The sequence below is a fragment of the Geospiza fortis genome, unplaced genomic scaffold (assembly GCF_000277835.1).
Source record: "Geospiza fortis unplaced genomic scaffold, GeoFor_1.0 scaffold125, whole genome shotgun sequence".
NCBI lineage: Eukaryota > Metazoa > Chordata > Aves > Passeriformes > Thraupidae > Geospiza > Geospiza fortis.
The window spans coordinates 716330-726027 of record NW_005054479.1 but is presented as its reverse complement, the minus strand read 5'-3'; positions in this window follow the sequence as shown (position 1 = coordinate 726027).

Genomic DNA, 9698 nt, shown 5'->3' with positions numbered 1-9698 from the left:
CCCGCGGCGGGGAGAGCCGCGGGTGCCCGCACAGAGCCGAGACTGAGCGGCGGCAGGACCGGGCTCGGGGCTGCGGATGCCCCGGCGAGGATGCAGACCTGCGGGGCTGGGGGTGCACAGGGGAGGATGGGAGGATGGGAGGATGCAGACCTGTGGGGCTGGGGGTGCACAGGGGAGGATGCGAACCTGCGGGGCTGGGGATGCACAAGGAGGATGCAAACCTGCGGGGCTGGGGATGCACAAGGAGGATGCAAACCTGCGGGGCTGGGGATGCACAGGGAGGATGCAAACCTGCTGCTGCTGCTGCTCCCGGCCGGACTTGGGCTCCCTCCCGCAGCACGCAGAGATGCTGAAACCCGACCCGGAGCAGTGAGAGATGCCGCGGTGCACCCACACACAAAAGCCTGCTCGGATGGTGCAGATACCTATGGCACCCATAAATTATAAACACACTGGGCAGTGTAAAACTAGGAATAACTTCTCTTGGACCACAATGTAAGGTCATTTAAACAGCACAGCAAGCAAGAGCATGTGGGTGCTTTCTAGCACTCCTGGCACAGTCAGACACAATTTCACATATATCAGTGCTGTGATTACCAAAAAGCCATACAAAGATGATGTAGGTGCACTTACAAGGCACCCTGGTAATAAATGTTGCCAGAGGGAAGCCAAGATAAACACAAGGGGCTGCAAAAAAGCAGAGCATCCCCTCAAAACACAAGGAAGATGGCTGGTAAAACAATAAAAATTAGGTAAATGCTATTAGGAGCAGAGAAACACACCACCATCATTACCCTTCCCCTTTATGGGACTGGGCAGTAGCAAATCAGGCATAAATTGGAAAATAGAAGAAAAAAGAGAATGAGCAGATTGGCTCTGACTTGCTCCTTCAAGCCTGGACACCTTGAGCTGGGTGAGTGGGAGGCACCAGCCTGCAGCCACCAGCACTCACTGCACGGCACTCAGCAGTGTCACCGTGATATTTTCTGAAAAATCCTCTTTGCCCAGGATTTATTTCCTGGGAAGCTGAGAAGCCTCAGAGAGGAATGAAAACAATAATTATCTGATTGCTGCTCCTGTGTTTGCTGCTTTGGAATGTGGCTTGGACATTGTTTACCCACTGGTGCACCTTTGATTGGTTCCATGTGAATTGTTTTTTCTTAATGGCCAATCACCATCAGCTGTGTTGGACCATGAGGAGTCAGTCACCAGCTTTCATTGTTATTCTTGTGAAGCCTTCTGATGTATCCTTTCTCTTTCTTTAGTATAGTTTTATTATAGCATTCATAATATAATATAATATAATATAATATAATATAATATAATATAATATAATATAATATAATATAATATAATAATAAATCAGCCTTCTGAGAACTTGGAGTCAGATTCTCATCTCTCACCTCGTCCTGGGAAACTCATGAACTCCTCACACCAGCTGTGTGTTTTTACCCTGATGTGTATGGGACTGCTGGAGACTGACCATTGGATGGATGGATGGATGGATGGATGGATGGATGGATGGATGGATGGATGGATGGATGGATGGACGGACTGATTCATATGCAACACAAAGCTCTGCTGGGGAAGGACTACAACCTCCTGAACATGAGGGCCTCCTCATAAACTCTAAGCACAAGAGAGCAGCTAAGGGCTGAAAGCACTGTTCAGATCTGCTCCAAAACCTGTTAGCATAATCCCTTATGGGTCCAGACTAGTGTTGTGATCCATACAAATATCCCACCTCCCTTTGAATTTTGCTAAGTGCCTGGATTCAGCAAGACCCCTCAGCAACACGTTCCAGAATATGATTGCACTTTCCATGAGAAAACTCTGTGCAGATGCCCCTTGAATGAGGTGTGTGACATAAAAAAACCCCAACACAATCACATAAAACAGTGGGAGATCCTCACTTTGGAGAGCAGAGCAACAGCTCATCTCAGAAAGGAAATCCTTGATGCTGGGGCCAGGTCCTCAGCCTGGGTTTTTCCTAAGCTCTGCACTTCTCAAACCACATAGCCTGGGAAGCACTGTAATTGATTAAAAAGTGAAACCCACTGTTTTTTAGCTCCTCACCCCTCCTTTTCATGTGGAAGGAGGCTATTTCAGAGCTGAGCTCCAGGATCTAAAGGCCACAAACTTGGGCAGCGATCAATGGAAAGTCTGTCTGAGGGTGTGAAGGAAAAGAAATGCATTCACACAGGGAAATCTGGCATCAGCAGAGGCAGCAAATGAGACAGAGAAAAAGGTTTCCTCTCTCTTGGGGGAAAAAGAACCAGAGCTATCCCAGAAACTTTTATGGACTACAGTGCTGCAGCCAAACCTGGAATCTCCTGGCTGCTGCAAAGGACTTTCTGATATTCCCCCAATACACACAGTGAAGCAGCCTGTTTCACACGCTACTTGTTCCTGTTGATTTATGTTCACCAAGCTTTGTCTGTTGGAAGAAAAACAGCGCCAATGACAAGTGAGGTTCTCCAAGGAGAGTGCAACTGTCCACAGGATTTCCCTTCAGGAAGAGCTTTGGAGGAGAAGCAGCACAAGCTGGATAACCCCAGCAGTGAGAGCATTAGTGAGCACACACCCACTCCTGCTGATCCTTCCATTCCTTCCAGCCCAGCCCAGAGATGAGGCTGGGCTGTGTTTCCTGACCCTAACATGATTCCTTGCTCATTGGTACCAAGGAAGCCATCAAATCCACCAGTTCTGCCTGGTGAGGATGGAACTCTTGCCTGCAAAGACTCCCTGTTGACATTTCAAGCATCCTCTTTTCTAGCAAATTGAAAAATCCCATGGATCATTCTTCTGTAACCCTAAATTCACTCCTAAAACTGCAAAAGCCAAAGTTAGAAGGTCTGTGAGCAGCAGGATTAAGCAAGACTGGATTCCCACCAAGCAGGGCAGCTAGAGCTGGCTGGCTGAAACTGGGTGGGAAATTATTTACCTTTATTCCTTCCCTGCCCAGACAGAGATTTTTACATTGTTTATGAACTTGTAATACCTTCAACAACTCTCCCCATATGTAAAGTTTATTTAAAAATGGCCATGAGCTTGTTGGGGGACCAGCAGGCAGAGGTCACAGTATGTAATCTTTATTTCTTCAGTAAACCTAATGAAAAAAAAAGAAATAAATACTTGTCATTCAACTTAACAATGATTTGTTCAAGGACAAAGTGAAAGCCAGGTGCAGGTTACAGCAAAGGCAGCACTCTGAGGGGCAGCCCATTCCCTCTGGCCTGCCCTGTCTGCTGTGGGCATCCCTGCCTGCAGGAGCATCAGCAAAAACCAAACTGCTCTCATGTTAGAGCTGGAACCCAGCCCAAGAGTCCCAACTCAACCTGAGCACACAGATATCAAAAATCAAACAAATAAACAAACAAACCAACAACACATAACCCCAACAATTATTACCAAAAAAAAAAAAAAAAAAAAGCAAAATTTGACCTGCTAAAAGATCCATCAGTTTAAAACTTCCCCTAGTGTTCTCCAAAGGTTGGAGGTATTCCAGCATGGTTCTCCAACAGGAATGCAGTGCTGGACCTGCAGGTCCTCCTGGAGCAATGTCTGTACACACCAGCTGCATAAAGGGCCTCACCACTCAGTTGCCTCCTTGTTTCTGTGTAAGAACACACTTTCTTGTGTGCTCCCTCTTTCCAGGGAGCTGGGAGCACAGGGGGGGACTGCAGGCTTGCAGTTTCCCCTGCTGGGGTAACGTGCATGTTACATCTCCCTGTGATGTTCCCATTCCTTTCTTCCACACTGCCCTTTTATGAGATGCTGGATTGAGCACCATTCAGTTCTTGCCTTACAGCTAGTACAGGTGGAGAAAAAGAACCAGAATCAAACCACTCCAGGTGCATTTGCTTCATTCCTGGACTTTGCAGCCATGTTCCTAGCACCATTGGTTGAGAAATGATATGGTTTTGGCTCACATTTTCATGGCAGCTTTACACTGGGAAATATCTCTGTCAGAGGACTGAGAGCTGCACAGGAATGTATTTCATTTGGAACTCTGCAGGTTGATGGTTGCCAGTTGCTGGGCCCAACATCAGGATCTCCTCACAGCTCCATCAGGAAGTTGTACTACCAGGTGTGATCATTTTATGGCAACTCTGTCTTTTTTCCGGACTGCAGAGGGAATTGACAGCAAAGCTCTGATCTGGAAATGCTGTTTGGACAGAGAGCAGTGGTGTTCTCCCTGTCTGGCCCACATGTGCTTGGGCTTAAAAAGGATGAGACCTCCAAGCAATGGCAGCTGGAGTGGGGGTCCAAAAGATATCATTGCACTGCCTTAACCCTGCAGCCAGCAAAGCAGTCCAGAATGGGGGAGGAGGCTTCTCTGTCACATGGGCTGGATCAGGGACAGGCTACATCCCCTAGTAAGAGTCAGAACAGGCTCACAAGATGAGCTAAAGGGCCAAGAACAAGTCATGCTTACAAGTATATCCCAAAACAAGAGAAGGAGTGGTATGCATACAATCCCTTCAGAGTCAAGGATTGGGCTGGGGGTCAGAGATAAGCAGAGCTTGGGAAAAATGCTTGGGATTTCCAGGCCAGTGTCCTAACCAGTTGTGTTCTACTTCTCTTTCTCTCTTCATGGATACAGTGATCAGCAAACTCAGAGAGATAAAGCAGAGGCTCCTCAAACACAAGGAAGAGATTCCCCAGGGACACCAGACATGGCAGAAGCAGCTGCAGTGGATGTTGATGGGGGAGCTCACACCCTGCTGAAGCATCAATCAGTGCAGCTCCCAGCTGTGCAGGTTTGTGCCTGCAAAGAACCCACCCCTCCCCTCACCTGGCTGTTGTCCCAGACAGAAACCCCTGTGCCACCCACCCACCCCACTGTGCTGCAGGTTTCACTGGCAGCTCCTCCCTCTGCCACCCCTGCTGCAGGTGCAAGGAGCAGCTGAAGCAAAATGCCAGCTGAGAGTGCAATGAGGCACGGAGCAAATCCTCCCTGGCCAGGCTGCAGGCAGGATTTCACAGGGAAGTGTTTTACAGTGTCAGGGTCGATTACATCCTTTGGCTCCAACTGGCTTCTCCAGATTTCACACACGATTTTCACAGGAGGAGAGAGAAATTAAATAGAAGTGCAGAGAGCAGGTTTCCTGCAATTTTTGAGCCTTCTCTTTATTTCTGCACAATGGGGAACCTCTTTTGTCCCCAGACCTCCTCTCCTAAGCTGACACTCCCAATCATCACTCAATAAGATAGGGAAGTTCTAGCCCCAATGCTCAAACAGACCTAAAGACACATCTCCAACTAAATAACAACCTCTTCAGGCTGAGAAGGTACTTTTTCCAAGATGGAAAAAAATAATTCTAATAATTTTATATCAGTCCAAAAGATGCTGTAATTTCAGCCATGGTGGGGTTCAGCTCACAGCTCCTTCTGAATCAAGGACTTGCATTCCCTCCCCTCTGCCCCAGCTTTAGCCACAGGGAAGAGTCTGTCCCCAGTTCTATGACTTTTTCAAGGCATGTTCTATAAGGAGAGATCCAGAAATGCCTCAGGAGCAAGGGTGAGTAACCACTGCCCCAGTATCAGTGTCTAATATCATGCACGAACTAAATCGAAAGGGCAAAAAGAGAGGCTGGAAAGAACACTCCCTTCCTCCTCCAGGGCAGCTAAATCCATCCCCTGCCCACAGTGGGATCAGCTGCAGCTGAAAAAGTCCTGGCTGGAGCTTATCCAGTACAGTCTTCAAACTTTCCTGTGCTGGAAGGCCTCCCAGCACAATTCACACTAATGCTTCTCTAATCTCATGTTAGAAAAACCTCCTTATTGAACCTAAACCTCCCAGGATGCTTTTTTTGTCTGTTACTTCTTGTCTTTTCCCCAGAATGATGCAGAAGGAAGAAGGTAATCACTGTCTCTGCTGTTGACCCTTTGTGTGGCCCTCTCTGGACTAGCTGCTTGTCCAAATGTCCTTGCCAGCCATGATTTCAGAGATCTCAGGGGGTTTTCTTGCCCTCCAAATTTCTCTGGTGACACAGAGGATTGAATCAGACTGAACAGACCCCCGTGCATCAGCCCAGCTCCCTGGGAAATGGAAGGACCAACAACCCGCGTAGCATTGCTCCCTCTAGGGCTGAAAACTGCTCCCTTCCACGGAGCTGCACAACCACGGGATAAAAGCTCTTATCTTGGGCTGTCAGAACCCAAGAAATTCTCCTGGCTGCCCTGGAGGGCTTGAGCCCCTGCCCGGGGGGGCTCAGAAACCTTGGCACAGAGCCCAAGACACCTGTGCCTTTGATCTTGACCCATGGAAAACACAATCACCAACCTTTATATAAGGAATTACAAACCAAAAGAGTTTAAGTTGGACAATAGTTAGTCTGTTGCGGGGTGAAAAATAGATTTTTGAAAGTTTTAGAATGGGGGCTCAGGGTCCCACGATGGAGGAATCTGGGTGTGTCCAGTCTTTCTCCTTCTTCTTCTTCTTGGCCTCCATCTTCTGGGTGATGTTGGCGCTTTTAGATTGGTTTAGAGTAGAAGCTCACTGTCTAACATGGGTGATGGGTATTGGGAAGTTATGGTAAATAATGCACACATAGTTTTTAGTATAAAAAGACAACACCACCTCTGGAGCAGGCAGTGTGCCTCAACCCGACCTGCCAGACAGACCTACAGCAGGTCAGAGAAAGAATGTTATAGATAAGAAATAATAACCAACCCTGAGAATGAAAACAGAAAAATCCTGCCTCCTTCTTCGACAGCCGGGCTGGGAAAAAGAAGCTTGTACGCGTCTCAGAGTCACTGTGGGCAGCAGAGATTGTGAGATTGAGCTCCACCTGTGTGTTAAGCAAGGAGAGCGGCTCGTTCCCGTGCTCTTCACTTCAGGCTTACATTCCAGCGCCAGCCTAGGCGCGCTGCCGTTGTTTTTGAGGATTTCCCCCGTTTTGATGCCTGGAGTCGGTGGCAGAGCCCGGAGCGGCGCTAGATGGGGCTGCGCGCCCGCTCCTCGCTGCCGGTCCCGCTGCAAAAGGGAAACTCCTCCCAGAACTTCAGCTGGGAGCAGAGCCCAAGCTGCGTTTGGTAACCGAGGGGAGCCCCCCTTGGAGCTACTGCATGGGCATTTCACCTCATCTGCTTTTACAGCACCGCGTAAAATTCGGCATCTCTTATCTGCCAGCCCCCAGGTCTGTTGGCAGGCACGGGGACAGCTTTGTGGTACCCAGGTGATGCTGTTGAGTCAGGGATGGAAAGAGACTCCAGTCTTCAGGTGGATCAGAAGGCTTAAGAAGAATCTTTATTAGCAAGAAGTAGTGAGCTTTTATAGTCTGACTTGCTAAGTGGGACTGGATTGGTCTCAAAGTCAAAAACATCTCACATTATTGGTAGCTATGAATAGTAGGCTGCAAAGAACCATAACTATAAACAATGGTTACAGAAAGAGAGATAATCATTGTTTGAATTATTTTGTCTAAAATTCCTAGGCTCAGCCTGGAGAAATTGTCCCTGTTCTCTCTTTGACTGAACTGAGAATATCCACACCCAGGTATTTAAAATAATCGAAATTTCTAGTGCAGCCTGAGCTGCTAGAAGCAGTGGCTGGGGATATCCCATTGCAGCAGGAAGCTTCAGCTGCAGAGCTACAAACTCACATTCAGTTCCTTTCATCTGTGTAGGCATGAACAGAGCAAAACATGTATCTAATAATAGTCCTAAATTCCCCTTCTTCTGAGACAAATTCTCCCTTGATGGTCTGAGAGATGGACCAAGGTACCTGAGAGCTGCTGAGGGACTCATTTGGGTGTCCAACTGCACCTGTGCCCCTTGCCTAGCACAAATCAGTCTAAATCAGGTTTCCAAGAAGAGCTGAAGCACAGGTTAGGTGCCAGAAGGGTCACAGAGTAGGCTTAGAAACTGAGCCTGACAAAACCAGGCAGCAGAAATGGTGACAGGGTTCAGACTCTCATGACCACACAGAGGAAAATTCCTTGGGGTTTTGAGCTAAGCCATGATCTGACCCAATTTTCTGCTTCTATAAATAGGAAAAGGCTTGCTTAAAAATCCCCAGACCATTCTACCCAGCCATAAAACTGAAAATGCTCATGGTAATCTTCTTACTTGATGATAGAACAAACCAGCCCTTCCTTCTTGGTGAAGATTTTGCACTAAAAAGACATGATATGAACAACTGTGGTAACTGTACACTTCTTTCTTGGACAGAGCAGTACAGTGGGGTCATAAAACTGCCCAGGACAAATAGCCTGGTCTTTTCCTACAGGTACAGCAACACCAAGCCCTGAAAAGCCACACCAGCTGCTTTTCATGAGCTTCTGCTCTCCTCAGTGGAAAGGAAAAGCTGATTAGAAATTTTTGTTGAGCTATTTTGTGGTTATTTCTGTTACAGCAGCAAGAGAGGCCCAAGCACACAGTGACACAGAGGGCTGATCCTGGCAGCTGCAGAACTGCTGCAAACATTCCTAAGGCTGCACTCAGGTGGCCAAATGAGATGTGTGTGTATTCCTGCCTCTCCACACCTGCTTATCCCAAACCTGCTCCCCACCATATCCCTTGTCCCCCTAAGTCCTGAGAAACCTCTCAGGTTTCTCTGCTGCAGCCACTTAGCCCAGCAGCCAATGCCTTCACACCACGTGGGTACAAAACTCCATTGCAGCTTCTCTGCTCCACCAGCTCCTCACATCTCCTCATCCTGAACTCAGCCTAAAGCAGTGGGTAATTCCAGCTTCTGCAAAATGGGGTTTTTGGGGGTTTTCTAAGCTCACATCAGGTAGAAAAAAGCTGGGGAAAAGGGGAAATTGGCAAATAGCAGTGTTTCTACTTCCCTCCAGACTGGATTATATGCTGAAGGCCCAAGCTAGGTCTCAAGACTTCCTTGAGCTACAGAATAATTATTTTAGTTACACAGCAGGAACACAAAGATCACTGGGAAAGAAGTGTCTGATGCTCAGCACTGCCACAGCTGCTTGGATTTCCAATTTTTCTTTTTCAGAGAGATTACTCCAGCTTGTGGAAATTATTTTTTTTCTCCAACTTGCCCACCACATTCTATCTGAGGCTTGGCAGCCCCTTCCAAGGAGCAGCTCCAGTGCCTGACCACTGCAAGAGGAAATGCCTCCTTGCAAAGGCCAGGGCTCCTTGCTGCCCATGAGGAGGGAGCAAGAATGGCTGCACTGAACAAGAAGCCTTTGTTCTCCTCTATGGCATAGGCAGGAACTTGGGAAGAAGTTGGTTTTGGCCCAAGCACAGGAGAGGGAGGCTGTGAAAACAAATGATCAGGCAGATGACTCCAAAGGGAGGCAAAGTACGGATGTTCAGCCCTGCTCAATTCTCCAAGAGTGAGCAGCTTTAGTTCCAGTTTACAGAACAGAAAATACAAGTGTTGACAGACATGAGAATTTCAGTCAAGATTCAGCCACAGGTGTTTTTGGGTTTTTTGTTAAACCACAAAGAGTTGATGCACAAGTGCCTGGACAAGGAGAAAAGGGTAAATCTGCTGGAACGAGCACTCCCCCACTTGAAAAGCCAGTGGTAGCAGTTCCTGGCTTTTCACATCCACATAAACCACAGGAGCAGTCACTGCAAAGCTGATTTAACTCCTGCCTCCTACCTTGGCCATCAGAGCAGCCACTGATGCTGTCATGTCCTTGAGAAAGTCCATCACATGTGATAGTTAAGAGTGCAGCTTGTGAGGAACACATACTAGACCCCCCCCCCCCCCCCAA